This window comes from Haliotis asinina, chromosome 16 (assembly GCF_037392515.1).
Source record: "Haliotis asinina isolate JCU_RB_2024 chromosome 16, JCU_Hal_asi_v2, whole genome shotgun sequence".
Lineage (NCBI taxonomy): Eukaryota > Metazoa > Mollusca > Gastropoda > Lepetellida > Haliotidae > Haliotis > Haliotis asinina.
The window spans coordinates 48991566-49012704 of record NC_090295.1 but is presented as its reverse complement, the minus strand read 5'-3'; positions in this window follow the sequence as shown (position 1 = coordinate 49012704).

The following is a 21139-nucleotide window of genomic DNA, read 5'->3' as shown; positions in this document are numbered from 1 at the left end:
TGAGGTCCTACAACAAGTCAGTTCACTTCACTGACACTCACCAAGTGGCTGGATTACATGTATGGTGTTTTGTTTAGCATAGATGGTGCCCTGTAATAATATAAAATATCAAAACGATTCAGGGCTGAAGCTCCACAAACGGCTCGCGGTTCTTCATCACTTGTTGTTCTTATGTTACACTGATACTGTCCGCTAAATTTGCCTTTAATCATAAGACAATCCTATCGCAATGACGTCAAAATAAAAAATTGTCTGGACACACTCTGCTTCCAGTCTTTAATGTCTGCCTTGTCAGAATACAAAGCAGCACATTCAGAGCCTATTTGTAACAACTTCATTAACAGTCTGTCACATATAACCGCAACCCTTCCGAATATTCAGTATTGTGATAGACGATCCTGGCGTGTATTCCTTGGAACCATTAGCTCCTCCCACTGACGATAAAGATGGATAACTAGATAACATGGACCTTCTACACCTTAAACACATACAATGAGAGATGCCATATGCTTCCTGACAGACACTCATACCTTCAACTGATGAAAGCATCTCAAGTTGTCGCTGCTCGAGACAAGACATGTTTAGAATGGTTTGCTTTTGAAACTTTACATAAGAATCATATTACAAGTTTTTAATATTATCAATCTTTAACATCGCAGCCAAGTTTCAAGTCTCTATTTTTGTTAGCAAAATGAAAAAAAAAATCTTCTTCAAATATACATGTGACTTGCCTGTCGATGTGGTAGGTAAAATATTTGCGAGACAGGACATGCTCATATAATCACACAAACATCAGGTCAGTATTTTGTTATGTTATGGTATATTTATCTATCGCACATATCCAGGCAACGTGCGCATGGTCAAGGAGCTGACATATATTTCCCTCAATCATTGGATGTCAATCACCACGGCCCATCGTATTATCAATCTCAACTCCCTGGGGAGTATACAACTCTTGCTGCCTCTAGGCGAGTTAATTTTAGCTGTCTCATCCTTTGGAGGTACCCAGTCACAGCCGGGTGGACTGGGGCATATGGTCACAGTAGGTTGTCCAGGTTTGCTTCTGTATTTGCACGTAATCATGTTGCCACCATCTGGTCATATACCAACGTGGGTTCTTTTAAGTTCTTTTAAGTGCACATGGTTGTGTATTGTACTTTAGTGGTTGTGACTACACGGGAAGAGTCTGCACACAAAATGGACGCCAAGGTTATGTGTCAGAGTAACGTATTATTACCTGACGGTACTCTGATTGGATTTCGCCATGACATCAGAAAGTTTTTTTGCGACCCGTCACGCATTACAATGTGAAGGTAACATAAAGACAAGAAGGGCACCAACTGTGCTGACTGAATCATAATGCATAATATGCTATTTCAATTGGCAAAAGCAAATCAAGGTTATACAACATAGAAGGTTAACTTTAACGTCGATTCTAAGATTCGGCGAAAGATCAAAGGCGCCGACAATACTTTATCAGACGATAATGTGCACTTTTTGCATTACGCCTCAATGTGTTGACGTCGCTGCGCCATTCCAGTCTGCCCCTGCGTAATCGAACTTTTCTGCATTGCGTCACAATGTAACCGACGTCACGATGGATGTCAGATGCCATCGCCTCGTACAGCCTTCCACAGTAAACTGCTTCGTCTCATCCCGTTTCTTGGTTTGCAGTTGCACCACACAGCCAACATCAATGTGGAAACATTACGTTTGTGTTTTCCGACCGATAAAATGTCTCATAGTTCGACTCAAAATCTTACAGAGCCACGGTCATGTTGGCAATGTTTACATTCCCATAATGCAATCGTTGAATGTCGCTTGACTTGTCAGCTTCCTCTGAATGTACTGATCTAAACTTTCGTTGGTAGTAGAAATGAGGTGGTCATATTGCCTTGTATGGTTTAAGAGAATCACGGATGTAATTAAACTGATCTAGAGAAGACATTTAACCCGAACATAAACCATCATCAAACTGTTCATCATTTGCAATTGTTTTTCTAGTAAACTTTGTCTTAACGTAAGGGGCTGACACGTCAAAAGAACAGTGCGTCAGTTAGCCCACAGGCAAACTGTAGCGCAAAATGGGTTGCGCAGCAGAACGAAACCTACCAGTCTTCGTATATGCGAGCGAAGCGAGCAAAGGTTGGCAACAAACTTCCCTCGCTTCGGTATGAAAAATATTTTTCATGTCAAAATAAAATATCGCCACCATCAAATATAGACACACATTTACTCACAGGGTTGTGCTCTCAGATTTCCAACCTCATACTTAACAATTACTCACGTGAAATATATTTTAATCAACGTTTTAAGCGCCGCTGGTGCTCTCACAGAGCGTTCTTCGCCTCCATTACCCCTGCCAGCTTCCGGTTCAGCGGAATGAAGGAACAGGTTAGGTAACTCTGAAAACACTTGTCGAGTCGCATGTCCTCCGCAAAGTTCGCAGATGACAGTCGTCGTGAATATTAACCATGAATGAGGAGCAAAGGAACTGCATTGCTGTTGCTGAGGCAGGCCAAATCTCCTTATAACAGGACAATGCGGGACAGGAAAGACATTTACTTTGAGGTATGGATGTTTTATTTTTAAATTTCAAGTCATCAAGTGGATTTGTCGTGAGGTGTCACGGTTTTCGTTTACAGTGAAAACGATCTTTTGCTTTGTAATAGAACTATTTTGTATTGATAAGAATTGATCAAGAAATGAAAAGAATAGCTTTTCGTCAAATCGGTACTTAGATCACATAAAACACTTTTTCTTAACAAGAAAAGAAATAAGTTTAATTTTACTTCATATTACGTACCAGCTGACGGCATCTGTCCCAGCGTATGGCCAGATTTTACTGTGTTTGTATTTCCCGCAAAAATAACTACTTGCGCAATTACCTCCCTTGCATTCATCCACTCGCTACGTCAGGAGTGAGACTTTTTAGAATAGCTGTTACTAAAATTCTAACAATAACCACAACATATCAGATAAATAATCTGGAACAGTTTAATGAGAAATTTGGGCAATATGATGTGTCCTCTTAATTTCTGCTTATTCTTGTTCCTTCATTCCGCTGAACCGGAAGCTGGCAGGGGTAATGGAGGCGAAGAACGCTCTGTGAGAGCACCAGCGGCGCTTAAAACGTTGATTAAAATATATTTCACGTGAGTAATTGTTAAGTATGAGGTTGGAAATCTGAGAGCACAACCCTGTGAGTAAATGTGTGTCTATATTTGATGGTGGCGATATTTTATTTTGACATGAAAAATATTTTTCATACCGAAGCGAGGGAAGTTTGTTGCCAACCTTTGCTCGCTTCGCTCGCATATACGAAGACTGGTCAGTTTCGTTCTGCTGCGCAACCCATTTTGCGCTACACTTTGCCTGTGGTTAGCCCTGTGCGAGGATTCTTAATTTAGGTCACAGACACCGTCGTTTGTTTTCTGCCATAGATTAATCAAACATAGGCTTAGAAGTTATTAAATACGGTATCTTAGAAAAGAAATACAGTTCGTTCTACCACCATGTATAGTGTAATAAAGCACACTGTCGCCCTGTACTATTATAACGTTAAAGCACGAGGACGCGATTTAGTTGCAGGGAGGATCAAGCCAGAATATCTTGCATTCAGACGCCTGGCCACATAAGACTGTAACCTCCAGCATTCATTCTTTCAATGGCGATGTTCTGTGTCGCAGAACCAGGACATGACGTAGTGATTTGACCTTGAAATTCCTTCAAAACGAATGCCAGTTTCTGAAAGTAATCTGATTTTTAATGCCGTAAAGTGAATGCTCTTTGCTGCACAATTTCAACTGTAAGGTGATTTCTGTTGCGTTGTTGCGATGTCTTTCTAATTCTTGTAAGACGTCTCATCAAAATCAACATTTTCATGTAAAAACTGAATTTTTACTTGTACAAATGTGTAAAATCATGTTATCAACACTTCTGTTACACGTCCTTAGAGAACTATCAACACATGACTAATTCCCGGACGTCACTGAATCAGCTCAATGTTTCCGAGGTATTTCGGAATAATCATCCTCGCTGTTGTTGCATTATCACACTGGCCACAATTTGAAAAATAGACAGTACGGGGTGTTCCTCAGATGTGATGGACACCGAACCCGTTCCTTGACAATTCACTCGTATCGTGCTGGTGCTTGTCTATTTACAAGTCTGGCACAAACATATATACATAGATTTGTGAGTGAGCGATTGTGGTTTTACGTCGCTTTTAGCAATATTTCAGCAACATCACGACTGGGGACTTATAGAGATACAACTCAAAGTCATAATGCCCTGATATTTATACATTTATCATGATAGGTTCCATCCCCATCTGTGTCACGATATATGCGAGTTATATATATGACTTACTACGTGCTTCCCATGAAATGCAAATTCGAAACATTTACCATGGAAAGTTATTTGTTACGGAATAAGACATGAGAAGAACGCGTTGACATTAATCTTGGCTTTGCTCGTTTATCCAACTCTAATCCATTCATCTTACACAGGTGGAAACATCTACTGCTGACACAAGGTTCGGTTTTTGGTGTCAATGAAGTTAACAAGCTGTGACCTAACGGCCCCTCCATGATTCTAACCACAACTCAAACGCAAATACCAGAGGCATCATACAACACGTGACATAACTAAATATGATCGTATTCAGTCCATACTGTGTTATAACCGCGAAATAGATATAACGAAAGGAGCTACACGCTTTATAGCTTTCATTCTCAATGAAGGCAAAAAGCTATGACCTTACAACTAGGGTTTCCTTGGCAGCGTTTTATTACACTTCACAACAATAATATCACTGTAGTCAATTAATATGCTTCACAGTGCTCTACATTCTGGAAATGCGAGCTGGGGTGTCTGTCTCATTGCCCTTTACATGGAAACTATTAATGCATCTTTTCTGAAAGTGTATCGGTATCAAAGATGAGAAAGTTTGCAATTGTACAGGCGCTTCTTCCTTTGCTCACGTATACTGTTTCAGTGAGAATGAGGTGAGACGTAATTACTTGTCATTCTATGTCAGTCATGTCAAGTAGGAGATTGCGATCATAAACTGAATATAGAAAAATTGAATGGAACTGCTGCAGATCATCCAGACTGATAGTTCTCTGGCCTTGCTATGATATTAAATACACTAATCGCAGTAAAATATGAGTAGGATTATTTCGGAGCAATGTCACACATTGGATTGGGCGGCTAATTTCATGAAACATGCATATATTATGATGCCTCATGGAAGATGTGAATGCCTTCTACGGAGCCTCCAAGTCTTGTCACGGCAATCACACCAATGGCACCAAACTGGACCCATATATTATAATTCAGATCTCTGAAGCAGCACTAACTCGAGAACACACTAGGTATACCTTCCAATTCCCATATTATCCCATGTCTGCTGAATCCATCATTAACCTCACTAAGGCAGTAGAGATGTCTATGTACCGTCTATATGTCAGTAAGTCATCGGGTTTTACCAGGCATTGAAGACAGAAGACAGATCATTGAAAATATACACCAAGGTGAGTCAAACATGACGGTTTCCAACACTGCGTATGGGTTATTAAATTATCAACACCATTCTTCACCATTTTATTTTTTTTCTTTACGTGTCAGATGTACATATATTATATACACGTGTTAACACGTGTGACAATACACATGATGCCACCTAAATCGCCAATGCAGCCCCTACTGTTACCTAACGCACATGAATGCGTGTGGCACAGACAACACACAAGCACTTATGCACGCAACACTTAATAACGATTTTGTCTCTGGATAGATGTTACCAGGGCGTATTGTTTCCTACTTCAGGGGATACAGAGTATAATCATATATTCCAGTACACAGCAATATGCTTCCAGTACACAGCAATATGTTTACAGTACATCAGTATTCTAGAGAAAACCAAGGTCACAGATCAATACAGAGGTATCACTATAATATAGCTGTATATAATCCAGTATGAATCAGTACAAATGCAGATGAAATATTATGCATTTGTAGTGATTATAGCAATAAATGCAATAATAGTATCTTTCGCCACTCAGCAAGAGTACTCGAACTAAGATGCCATATATACATATATAGATACAGTTTTATATATATATAAAGTATAGTATAAGTCGGATAAGGAAAACGTCAGGTGCTCTTCCGCTAGCCGTTTATTTCCCCGGAACAACAGTTGCCCATGCCGTCTATGTCTGTAAAATATTGGAATCAGATTGAACTAAATTTGCACTTCATAAATATCAAGTGATACATCCTTTAGGTTAGATTTTCAACGTTAGTCTGCTAAGTGATTAAGTCTGGACGCGTGTTTTTGACGGTGCTTTCAATCACGATCAAGATATCTTAACGTCGGGAAAATCTTTGGAAGTCGTCTGACCACCGAGGTTTGTGATTGAATATTTCAAGCGATTGTGTATGGATGCGTCCGAACCTCTACAGCAAGACACGGCATTAGATCAGTTATTCTAAAGTGGTGTTTTGAGCAAAATGTTTTATGTCCGACTTCTTGAAAAGGTATGCTGGTGACAACGCAATTACTCAAGGGACATTCATTTTCAACTCTCCCCAGAGCCTTGTCAGTATTGCCAAGACCTGCATTTCTTTACAGATTACAAAAGGGTGATATTTATAAATCGCCAATGTGAATATATAGGCATTATTGATACATGTCCTCTCAAAAGGAAATTCGTAAGACCCCGCCGCTACGGCGCTCACCGCCATACGCCTCCCTGTCTAGGTGTCCATATCCAATATGATGAAGGTCCACACCATCGGGACAATTCAATGTTAGCAATATCACCACTCCTTCTGTCTGTCTGCTATTTTAAAAGTACCTCCATAATTGAAAATATTGAGGACGTAAGAGCCTCCTTTATTTATCTTGTTGCACTCGGAACATGTCTCCCTATTGCCTACTTTCGCTTCTCTCCTCAAGAAACGCCAATCTTTGAAATTGTGTTGTGTGATTGTGTGTAGTCCGGTCCGGTCTTCTTCACGCAGTGTACAATGGACGTGTTAAGTGATGAAGGGTTATGTGCCTCAAAGACAATGATACCTGTTGTGTATGTGAGGAGGACAGGTGATTATTCCGTATATATTTCAACATAGGAAATTGAAATTTTCTTACTTTTCACATAATTCATGTTATCAATAAGCGTTCATTTACTATTATAATTAATTCTAATATTCAAAGTAAATGACAATCAGTTCAAATATGTAGGACATGGAAATATGTTTACACAAGCCTTTGCATTAGACAGACCAGACTATAGGAGAAGCTTTAACCAAGTATGTACCGCAAGTTTTTGCGTTTAAGCATTTCAGAAAATGTGTTAAATTCAGTACCGTAAATTCCTCAGGAAGCCTTCTTCAGTATTGGAAACAAGAAGTTACAACATGTTTCTGTCACGTAAGCCATGTTACTTTCATGTGGAAATTGTAGCAATCGCGACGTGCATGCCAAGTGAATTCTTACATGTTGAAGAATCGGTCTTGGTTTCATGCCTCAGAGGACCTTAAGGATATCGTTACACAGTCTTAAACATTACTCACGTGAAATATGACCAGTTAGTCTAGATTATCTGCAAAACAAATTATGTGTGATGTAAAATGTCCAACCACAATACTCCATTTTGCAACCACAAGTTCTATCATGTCATTGACCTGTGACGTTCCGGGGTAGAGTAGGTTTTCAGCAACCCATGCTTGCCATAAAAGACGACTATGCTTGTCGTAACAAGCGACTAACGGGATCGGGTGGTCAGACTCGCTGACTTGGTTGACCCGTGTTATCGCTTCTCAGTTGCGCAGATCGATGCTCAAGCTGTTAATCATTGGCATGTCTGGTCCAGACTCGGTTGTTTCCAAACCGCCATCTTACAGCTGGAATATTGCTGAGATAGACGTAAAGACTAAACTCACTCACTCACGCACATGTCATTATTTGAAAAATATTGATTGGATTGATTGAACAATATTTGAACTTAAGGTGTCTACCTGTATTATGTATTTACCAATTAATTAAAAGGAAACAACCTGTACATCTGAACATATATAATTTTATAATGTATGTGCATATCTGACTGCATTCTACATTTATGAATTGATTGAAAGGAAAATCTTCCCATGTTGCAGAGTGGGGAAAAATGGTAAAAAAGCCAGAACATTGTTTTTTAAAAAGCCACCTGAAGTGAAGATTCACGTTTGATATCGCTGATCACACAAGAATTCCAAGTTTATTGTTAAATACCCACAGGCCCTCCTAACAAGAAAACATTATTCTGATTGATAAGCAGATGCCCTTGGTATACTCGGAATCGTATGGCGAATTCTAGTCTTATGGAACGGTTTTTGTAACACCCTGCACCATCCATTGTCCCAAGTGGTGTTCACCAATGGAAGTCCTGGAAACTTTTCTTTAGATAGTGTTCTTTATCTACCAAGATATATTATGTATCGCCCTCTGATATTACCAGCTTCTGCCGATATATAAATCATGTGACGGACCTTATTGAAACAGCGAGCTACTTCCATCGTATGAATGTTGCATGTCATAAATCTTTAAACCTTTCACGAATTGAGCTTCAGGATGCTTGCAGGAATTGATCTTATGATATATGTTCTTAACCTAGTTCTGTGTTACCATGTTGCAAAGCGTCTCGAGTCATTGATCGTAGCACAGATTATGCATAGTCATTTTTTTTATTAATTGTGCCTCTGTTCAACAATGAATACTGGCCCTAATCCTAAAGATGTGGTTATACTGATTTTATTTATCTCCAAATGACGGGTTACAAGCATTAGTAGCAAAGACGGACTGATATCATATTTCATAGCCAGTTAGCAGAGAGTCAGCTGCCAAAAGGCTGTATGAAAACATTAACGTGAACATGGTAGTCGAAACCTATCGACATAAGAAGCCTCACAATAAATGTTTTGGCAAATTATACCTTTAGAAATGGTCAACGATATACGCGTAATAACACACTTTAATATCCCTGATGTGTACGGTAATGTTACGGTTTAGTGGTGAATATCAGTTCATGAAACATAAGATAAGTATATACATTCTGGCTTTTGTACATAAAAAAACTTTTTACAAGTATGGAACATGAGATATTGGTTTGATAACATATTTGGCAAGCTATACGCACACCTATTTTCAGCTGTACCCAAAGTAAGTTTTCCCCATGGTAAGAATAATATTATCTTTTGGTATGAAAAAATTGATGGGAGATGCAGCTAAATATTGGTTTACCAACATGGGATATTATATGACAGTTTGATTCACAAGCTATGATTGCATGAAGCCTCAGATGAGTATGTACAACCAGCACGTAATAGATAAGTTAAGACAAAATGCAGTCTTACGCAACTTTTTGCAAAAAATAACATGTTTTGCACGAGCTAGGGAACGAGCTGAATTATGCAGCATTAGCAGGTTGTTGAATGTTCTCCTGCCGCACTAGGAAGTGTAGCTGTATTGTGGCTTTGGGGTACAGACTGGTAAGTCCATCAACTGGTAGCTCCTTTGATTTACTGCTCGAAACGGATTACGAATTATTTCCTTCCAGTCTCTGATTGCTGAGTGCTGATTGCTGATTGCTGATAAACCTTTATTTTCTGTCATGTGTAAAACTGTGTAGATTCATTGTTTGTTTTTCTTTAAATCTGTGCAGTTTATCACACACATTCCAGCTATATGGCAGCTGTCTGCGAGTCTGGAATACATTATCCAGTGATTAACATCGTGAACATTGAATGCAACTCAATAACCATACCATAGAATTTCGTATTATGTTTTGCTATACAGTTCTGAAAACGTACTTCACATAGTCTGTACAGTGTAGGTCCAGTAGTAAATCTAGTTGATGGGTAACTCTTTGAACACGAAAGGCCACTTTAGACACTAATGAGAGAGGGTTTCAAAGTTGTTGCAAAGGACTGCTCTTATCGAGACTCACGTGATGTTCTCCTAAATCCTTCTCAGGATACACAACGGTATCCCATTGGACAGTCATAAAACACGGCTCTAAAACAATGCGTCAACTTGTCCACTCAACGCCTATTTGATGGGACAATCGTCATTGTCTATACCGGTGATATTGGATTCTTCCAAGTTGTTAGTTTTCTCCGATTCCTTCTCCTGGTGATACACTGAGGTTTTGTGGCCATAAACGTCGTTTCTAATGTCCAGAGAATTGATGCATAACAACAGTGCGTGACATGTTCCACCTACAGTAACACCGTTGCCTGCAGTACAAAGTGGGGGTTAGACTAATTAAACAGATTTTCACCACTGAGTCCGATCCCAAACAGTGTATGTGGAAAGATAACTCTCAACATACAACCCTATCTTCTGACAAATGACTTATTTCCACTCGTCTGGAAAAATATCAAAAGAATCATTTGAGCTCACAGTTATCGACTTTCAGACAATATGCAGCTGTTCGACACAAGTGCTGATCTGGTATCACATCTTCCGTTTTATTTCTAACTAATGTACGTAAAGTATGATGTGCTTGAGTCAATGGTACGGCATTATGGACGAAATGCTATTTTCACTATATTCCGATAATGTGTTACCACATTATAACTGTCTTTCAAAGAGTTCAGAACTCACACTAAAATCCCAGATGGCTCTTGTGGCCCACACTGATGTGTTAAATATGCTCATTTTCAGTTGATATTGTGTTATAACGGTGAAATACACACATGAATGGAGAAACACATTTTGTAGTTGAAATGACAGGCCTATACCGCAACCTAAGCAATGTTGATGCTGCCATATGTGATTTGGGCACACAATTTAAGTCGTTTCTTTTATATATGATAGTAGACAGCTCTGGGGATAAAATGTGGTCAAATATGTCTTGTGCAGGACAGAGTCAGCAACACCTGTCACCACCATCAAGCTTGAAACGCTTCCCAACTCGATTGTCTTGGAGATTGTCGTACTGAGTCTGTTAAGTCAAGCTGGAGTTTGCGGTCACAAGTTCAAACAGAAAAAATAATGGAAACCTTTGGAAGACTCTGCATGTTTTTTTGTGTCGTTATGTTATGTATACTAATGTACCACGAACAACATAATTTGATGAATCGTTGACACATTACCTGATGTCTCAAATAAAACATCGAAAGCTAATACGAAGCCTTCAAGCTCCTAGCTATTATGTTTGTGTGCACTGGCAGGAAACATGCCAGCAGCTCAAATGGCACCCGCCATGATACAAGTATTATCATTCAAATCTGTGAACCAGTAGTAGACTGAGAACACACTAGGTATATATCAGTAAAGTTCATGGTGAATATCTATGCATGGTTAATGGTTCAGATATTGCCATGGTGTCCGTTATTTCAAGGCGCGATAGGATATGTGTTGTGAGTTATATCTATACTGTATGGTCTTCAGGCCCACTCAACACTCATACACAAACACAAGACGTTAACTCGACAAAGACGAGAGTCTGTGCACGCTATTGTTAGTCGTTGCGTTTGGGCGATGCTGTTGAATCACCGGGAACAAACTCACATCCCTCCTAATATTTTGACTGCAGCAACATTAACATCCTGGACACTCTTTGAGTTGTCTGCTCCTGGCGACGTAATTTAGTTGACGTATGGGATTCGACGCACATATCCCATACCTCTATACCACTCTCCTCCCCCTCAGAGGAAACATATAGTCTGAAGTCTGAAGTCACCAACTGATGAATAAATGTTACAACCTAACATAACACAATAGGACAATTCCTGATAAAACTCTCGTCTCACCTTTTGCCACACCGTGCTGTTTTCACTAAAGACATTTTTAAAGCTGTTTTTAGTTCTTTCAACTGGATTAGCTTGCGGTTTAGCAACTGGAGTATGACTACATCTAACACTTGGACGTAAACACACAAAACACTTTTGATGTTTAGATAGTACCATTATCCATACATAATACACTGGGTGGACCAGATATAGAAAACAGACGCTCAAGCATATTGTTATTGCACCAGATGTCGTCTCCATACGGACCGGAAAGGCGAAAAACATCTTGCTCAAATCATCTAAACGTGTAAACACATACAAATAACCACAAGACGAAAGTTGATGTGGGCCAACAAAATCTCCATGAAGAACCTCTCAAGGACGCACAGCAGAAACAGTAACACCTAACGGAGGTCTTGGCATAGCATGTAGACCCACAAAGAACATATCTCCAATACGTCAGCCATCTCATGTGGTGTAATTGAAGAAACGCCGTCTTCTGCTAATGGCGAAGTTCTTTTTACACCAAAGTGACCCAGTTCATGAGTTCTGAGAATAATATCACGTCGTTTCTCTTGAAATCTAGTCACAGCCCATACTGGCAATTGATTAATGTCTTCAACAGGCACACGACCCAAAACATGATATGAAAAAAAAAACAGCAAAAAAACAAACAAAAATAAACATTTGTCCGGCCTGTAAGTAATACCACTGGGCGCAATTTGTTTCAAATACCTGTCTCAAATTGTTCAAATGTTCACCAGTTGTAAGGGAATTGACTAACACATCGTCCAAACATGATCAAGGGATACAAACCTAAAGTGTACTTCTCATTATATATTACGTCATCTCTTGTATTCCCAGAACAACCGCGTTTGAGGTTTTTGTTTTGGAGGGAAAGGTTTTAGTAAGACCGCTTCCCAGGTTTCACTTTTCCTTAGTTTATGTGAACATTAACATTCAGTTGATACATGAGTGTTTGAAATCAACTGAAAAATATCGTTCAAGATAGGAGTCACAAAGCAAAGGTTTTCCGAAGCGGGATTGGAACCGCAATTCTCTCATCTGCGCTGTAGGCAGACGCTCTACCGCACGGCTACCAGGCTGACGAAGGTGATGGGGTTAAATTATCTACTTATAGTTACTGTCATTAAATTGATTTTATCCGCGCTTCTGTCATTGTTACGTAGCTTCCTTAAATGATCATCTACATTGCACTTACCCATCATTGATGGTATATATGATAGAGAAAACACTTCTCCTTGGTTTTGGTAGACAATGTAAAACCATCGGGACTTCCCTCCGCCTCCGGTTTTATATTGTCTACCAAAACCGAGGAGTAGTGCTTTCTCCTATACTTAAGTCACCTAATACTACCTGCATCATACGGTGAATGGCTAATTGTGCAGTCTTTAACACATTCGTTTGAACTGGTAAACATCTGAGCTTGTCTGAAAGGCAATGAGAGGACGAGATTGTTCGGCTAGATTCATCTGATTCATTCAAAGGTTCACATGAGCTTCAGTTGGAGACATTAATGGGACAATCTCATCTTTTATCTGCTTGTTAATAGCACGTAAATCTAGACAAAACCGAGAGAAATCAGATTTCGTACCAAAACGATTGGTGATAACACAGTGGACTTACTAAGTTCAACTATGTCCTACACAATCATTGACTGTCTGTGTATCTGTAATGTCTATATGAGGACCGAACTGACGTCGGTCATGTCGCACCTGACTACGATGAGCATCATCCGTAAGGTTCAGTTCATCATAGGTAAAGTCTTTCATAAAACCTAACCCACAAAAAATGTCTTCCTCATATTAATTCAGCAGACTGCATAATGTTTACTTGTGTTCTCTGTCGATGGGACCTATTTGTGGAACTAGAATCATTCACATGGCACCTATATACACGCTTGCTGAAAACATCGGGATTTATAACAACATACAACATAACCATCATCAAATCCAGAAACAGATCTACCGACTATCAAACCAGTCCTAGATTCAAACTCAGAATGTTAGGGAACAGTATTTGACTGACTAATAGCTACTCTCAAGATTGCTTGACTTCTAGATCTTGGTGGAATATTAGTATTTTCAGCAATATGAACCTTGTGTAATGAAATGAAATAAAGCGAATATTTTATAAAACAAAGCAAAGGGTATGCTGTAAAGGGGAAATTTATGTTATATATTGTAATATTTTCCGAAAAGATGGGTTTTCAATGAATGTTTAAAGTCGGTCTGTGGAGGAGACAAGTCTCTGTCTGAAATGGTGAAAAGGTGTTGATACATCTGCTTGTCGTAACACATTTAGAGAATTCTGCTTAGTGACTAGCTCGGCAAGGTAGTCTGGACCCATATAATGGTAACATTGGTAGGCAAGACTCAAGACCTTGACTTCACCTCTGTCTCCGATTGGTAGTCAGTGCAGGGTCTTAGGCTGTTATGTGGTTTCTTGAGGGAACTTTGCTGACAATTGGAGCTTCAGAGTTTTGTACGTTCCGGAGTTTTGATAGAAGCTTTTTTTCAGAAAGTTTATTAAAGATAATAAAGAAGCAGAGATTGCCGTAGAACGATGAGCTCCCGCTGTAGTAAGGGAGATTCTGATGCCGCTGATGTTCTGCAAATGGAAGTAACAGGATTTGCGGTCTCTGTTAATATTTCATAAAGCTTTCATAGAGAGATCAGAGTCCAACATTTTAGTTTAGTCGCAATATGTCCATATTTCCGACAGCTATCTTTCTGTACTCTGACATATCACTTGTAGCACGATCTTCAGCATCTGACATTAAAGAACAAATTTGCAGCGACTATTCAACAACCATAAATCCCATTTCTTCTTTTGACACTGTCGCTCTTTATAAACTGGTTTCTTGTAATCATTGCACTTAGGAAACTCACTTAAGAAACTCACTGTTCTCACACAGAGAGCCTGCAAGACGTCTAGCCATGTCTACAAGTGTATCAAATTTAGATTGTTGACAAACGGCAATGTTCAGTTTACTCTCTCTATTTCTTACTTGACAATCTGTCAAAATATCTTTGTGCATAGAGTTCATTTTGTTGTTAGCTTTTGCTAATGACGGTTATGATTCATCAGCCACCAGACGGTGGGCGAAATCGTCAATAGATTCATGGAGGTTTTGGCACATGTCCCTGAACTCCCTAGTAATAGTTGGGGTTCTTGGGTTCTATCAAGTTTTTTAATCAAAACAGCTTTCAGAGTTGCATAATCAGCTTTGCTTTCTTCAGAAATATAGCTGAATAGTCGTGAGCAAAACACTGCAGTAAGTACCTAAGCTAAACCACGAAACATTTCATCAGAGTTCCAGTTAAGACATCAAGTTCTCACTTCATGCACTTTTTCAGTAAAGTTAACTAAAATAGGAATCTTTCCTAACGTTTTAGTATAATTCGTCTCCTAATACGATTAAATTATGTGTCATTTTGGTTTCCCATCAGTGGATGCAGATATTTTGATATCCGTTTATTTTCCATGAACAACTACAGTGACAAGCGGTATTACATTCCTTCTACATCTATAGCCGCAAATGCAGGGCTCAGATTGAACTAAATTTGTACTTCATAAATATCAAGTAATATATCTTTTCATGTCAGATTTTCAATGTTAGTCTGTGCGACAATGAAGTCCAGACGCGTGTTTCAATCACGTTCAAGATGTCTTAACCCGGGGAACTCTTTGGAACCCGTCTGGCAACCATGGTTAGTAATTGAATATTTCAAGCGCTTGTGTATAGATGAGTCCCAAGCTCTCGAGCAAGACACCGCATTAGATCTGTTATTCTAAAGTGGTGTTTTGAGCAAAATATTTTATGTCGGACTTCTTGAAAAGGCATCCCAATGACAACGCAATTACCTCTGGGATATTTATTTTCAACTCTCACTGGGCCTTTGTCCACTATTGAAAAAGATCTGCATTTGTTTACGGATCACAAATAGGTGACATGGATAAATCGCATATGGGAATATATAGAATTACAGAGAAACAATACTGCCGCGAAAGACATCATTGATACATGAGACCCCGCCATAACGGCGCTCAGCGTTATACGTCTGATTCTCTGAGTGTCCATATCCGATGTGATGATGGTCCACACCAACGGGACAATTTAAAGTTAGCAATATCATCACTCTTCCCGTCTGGTCGTTATTTCAAAACTATCTCTGTAATCGAAAATCACTAAGACTTAATACCACAGCATAAGAAACAAGTTTCCAGTTGTGGACTTTCTCTTCTCCTTTCAAGAATGTTTACAATTCCATAATGAGATTGTGTGCAATAGTTTCTACTTCTCTTCGCGATATATGAGGAGGAGGAGGGAAATGATTGCATATATATATTGGATCTAGAAAATTGAAATGCTCAGTCTTTTCGAGAACACACTTTTCAGCATGAGTAATTAAAGTAAAACGCAGCAATCACACAGATGTAATTTCAAGATTTCAATAAACGTTCTTTTACCTTGAAAAGGAATTCTAAATAACGATCTGTACACATATGAAAGATAGGCCATCCAGGTGATATGAGCAATTTATATGTTTTCTTTGTGATGCTGACAGTGGCTACTGTTTTACCTTAACACATACCGATGCATAGTTTACGTCATACTCAGTGAAATCAATTCCCAATATAATCTGAAAAGTACGTTTAAAAGTTGTAAATGTAACAATAGAACAGCTGACAATTATGGAAGCAAGTTACAGGGGACAACCGTCATCAACCGATCAATGAACACCATGACGGATACATAATCGATCAAATGTATAAGCGTGTTTGTGTGTGTGTGTGTGTGTGTGTATGTGTGTGTGTAGGTATGTGTATGTGTATGTGTGTAGGTATGTGTATGTGTGTGTAGGTATGTGTATGTGTGTGTATGTATGTATGTGTATGTGTGTGTATGTATGTGTATGTGTGTGTGTGTGATATATACGTATATAGAGACCTTACACATCTTTAGCCCTTTCCACAAATGGCAAGCAGTTCTTCATTTATTTGATTTACAATAATCACGACCTACTGATCCTCAATGATGAAACATGTCTTGGGATTTGCCAGTTGAACACACTGTACAGCTGAAGGTGTTTGCTTCAGAAGACATTAAATGTTACACATTTTTGACAATATTTTGACTGATAGCTTATATACTTCCTGCTGATGCACTAAAAGACAACTTGACTGGAATCGATATTTGAAACTTCAAAGCGAACAGTTTCCAAACAAATAACACTTGCCTTCCATGGAATGTAAACGATTGCTCAGTCCATGGATAAGAGTCGCACTAATGTCATCAGTTGTCGAACCACCGAACTGGTACCAATCACAAGCTGTGCAAGGATATTTAAGAAAAGTCATAACTCAGGAGATTCGCTTGAAAGAAAAGTCCGGCCGATGGAGGATGCGAAAGCCGATTTAATGTTACTGAATTAATTCCTTATTAAAACGTTCTGATTTAATATTATAACCTAAGAACGTAGCATTTAGGGGAATAGGTTATATGGTAGCTTCCCTGATTTCTGATAGTTATATATCACTGAGATTTCTGGCTAGTAATGGCGTGACTTTGTATAGTCCATACTGCTTGCTGACGACACACCACTTGTTATTACATCAACAAAGGGACGCCAAATGGCTTGTGATACTGTACATACATATGCCAAGACATGGCGCTTAACATACAATCCTGCAGACAGTACTGCAATCATTTTTGTAAAAGTAAACGGAAAGGTGATAGCTGAACACTACACTCTTGGCAATGAAAACATTGCAACCACTGCTTACGGCGGTATACCCCTAACGTCTGACTTAACATCTATATTCAATAATTGTGATGTTAGAAAGCAAGAGAGAGTCTTAATCAACTTGAATGTTTTGGGGTCGCGCGTACCGATCCGTCAAATTACTGATTTCAGAGTAGTAAAAAGCATTCGACAGATAAGCACTGGTCTTGACTCTTACTTTGTTATCAAGACATTGGATCATACCAAAACAGAGAGGCAAGGGGTTTGGTCTCTCTTTAGTTTTGTTTGTTTTTGTACTTTTGTACTTATTTATGCCTACTCATATGATATAATGAGATATTGATGCATGCGATATATGTTTGGACTCTCGTTATTTCTGTGCTTTTGTACAACATTGAAAATGACGCATTACATACTTTGCATTCACAAGGAGAAATATACACAAGGATATATATTAAATATATTATACTACCCTATAGTGCTATTGAATAAAGTGAAACTTTGTTTCATTGACACGCTTTCAGCTTGTAGGAACGTTACATATGTGTCAAGTGTCCATGCGCCCTCAGTGCGTTGTGGTTTGATTTGGTTTATTTCTGAAATAGGCGAACGACCAACTTGAAAATACGTTGTACATGACCAACAAAGATCTTATATAACCACGTGAAAAAGATAGCACTAAAACGGAAATACGCATTGACGGATAATTCAAGTTATAGTTTCGTTTTACCTACAATGTATGACACGCGCATTTGGCTACGCTGAGGTGTGGACTTGTACGTTTCATCATGTTTGGAAATTTGTATACTTCCAGAGGTAAATAACGACGTCTAAATATTAAATACATGTGACAGACCATGATAACATGCACATTTTGTCCACGCCCATCTTCCTTTACCAATCATTTGTGAATGAGAAGATGATGGTACAAGTGCCAAGGCTACTTTGCCCGCATTGTGCAGGGACTAGATGAGAGACCTCCGTATGAATCCACTATTGCAAACTTAGGACTGTGGACCATGATTGGCTACGTTGATAAAAGTAAGCTCCAGCTCTTGGGCTCTTTATCTAACACTAGTTGTGACAATCTCATAGAACATATTCCGTGCTTCCATGAATAACAAGCCCCCAAAATCAACTATTTGTAGAGATCTTCAGTCTGTTTTGTGCAAATACAATCTTAGAAACTACGTACATACTTACCTATACAGTGGTTCATTTCCGCCAAAACACACTTATAAACAAACAAGTACAAAAATATGAATCAAAATGTGGCGTAAGAAAGTATCCCCTGATGTGGGACTGTCTTGTTACATGCGAGCTCATACACCACTGACATATCATCATACACAACTAACATATCATCATGCATTACTGACATATCATCATGCATTACTGACATATCATCATACACCACTGACATATCATCATACACCACTGACATATCATCATACACCACTGACATGATATCATCATACACCACTGACATATCATCATACATCACTGAGATCATCTCATCATACACCATTGACATATCATGATGCACCACTGACATGATATCATCATACACCACTGACATATCATCATACATCACTGACATCATATCATCATACCCACTGACATCATATCATCATACCCCACCGACACCATATCATCATACACCACTGACATATCACATACTTTTCAACTTAGCAAACACAGAACAGCCCAACAATTATGTTTGAACAATACAACACAAAATAAAGTCTCCATTTATTTAATTTTATTGCCTGAAATTCCTCAGGAATCCTCCATCCATACGGAATACAGGAACAGGTCACGTCAAGCATGCTAATTTCCAACCAGTCCACTTGTGTTTGGCAAATACATCTATCAGGTGTGGTTTTCTTCGGTTTACTGAGATATGATTGAAAAACATGTGGGTACTTCCAAATGACAGTTGACAATTCCCGATAACTCTGTCCTCCAAGCCTCACTTATTTCACAAGACATGTTTTTCTAGAATACTCACAGGAACAAATGTTTTCATGTATTCTAGGAATGGTACAGCTTACTCTTGTGTCAGCAAATATTTCTGGTAGACTGGTTTTGTCAAGTCCCGCAACGCCAATCCTCCCGAGTGGCGTTGACCAGTGGACGTCCTGGCAATAGATTTATTTTTAGTGATCGTTCTACATCTGTCCCTCTCATAGATAACATGCACAGGTATCGTCCTTTGATAACGTACTAAGATTATCAGCTTTTGCTACGCTATAAATCATATGACGGATCTTACTGAAATAGCCAGTAATATGAATATTGCATGCTATCAATCTTTGAATCTTTCGGGTGTCGTGCCCCTGGATGTCTTCAAGAATTGGTTTTATAATAAATGTTCTTAACCGAGTTGTGTGTTATGATATTGCAAAAGGGACCAGAGGAGACTGACCTTAACGAAGACTATCAAGGAAACATTATTTATTAATTTTGGCTTTTCAGCAGTGAAGGGTGGCCCTTATCCTCAATATGTGGTTTTATTGAATCTATTTTATCTCTCTCTGAGTGACGGGTTACGACCACCGCCTGTGTACCGGCAACAAGGTCGGACTAATCGTATTTCACACACAGACAGCAAAGTGCTGCCCGATTTCAAAACGGAAATAACATATTCTGAACAGTGTATGACAAAATTGTGAACTGTGATTGATGATAGAGTCTTTAACACGCGTTTACTGCATGACAAGAGAAGGTGTGAACATGTTTACAAAGGACAGAGCACTGTTATCGAGACACAGTTGATGTTTTCCTAAATCCGAGTCTGGATATTGCCAGTCATAAAAAAGACGGCTGTCGAACATTGCGTCAACTTGTCCACTCAATGCCTATTTGATGGGACAATCGCCATAGTCTGTCCTTCTCATATTGGATTCCTCCAAGTTGTTAGTTTTCTCAGATTCCTTCTCGCAACGATACAGCGAGGTTTATGGGCCATAAAAGCCGTTTCTAATTCGAAGAGAATTGATGCATGATAAAAATGCGCGACACGTTCCACCTATAACAGCGTTGGCTGCAGTACAAGGTCAGGGTTGGAATGTTTAAACAGATTTTCACCACTGATTTTAACACCTGAGAGTGTCTGTGGCAGGATAACTGTCCATATATAACGCAATATTCAATCAGATGTCTTGCGTTCACTCGCCTAGAAAATTCAAACGGACCATTTGAGCAAATAGTTATCGACTTTCAGTCAATATGCAGCAAATTCATGAGATGATACGTAGCTATTCCATACACTTGCTAATCTTGTGACCCGTGAAGGTCCCGGGGTAGAACAGGCCTTCAGCAACCCATGCTTGCCATAAAAGGCGACTATGCTTGTCGTTAGAGGCGACTAACGGGATCGGGTGGTCAGGCTCGCTGACTTGGTTGACACATTCCCAGTTGCACAGATCGATGCTCATGTTGTTGATCACTGGCATGTCTCACTCACGCTAATATAGTATCCCTTCTTGTGCTGATGGAACGTGATTTACGTCTTAAACTATACGTGTTTGATAATATGCTACTGCGTCATAGTTAAAGAAACGTTGCTTTCGCTACAATTCATT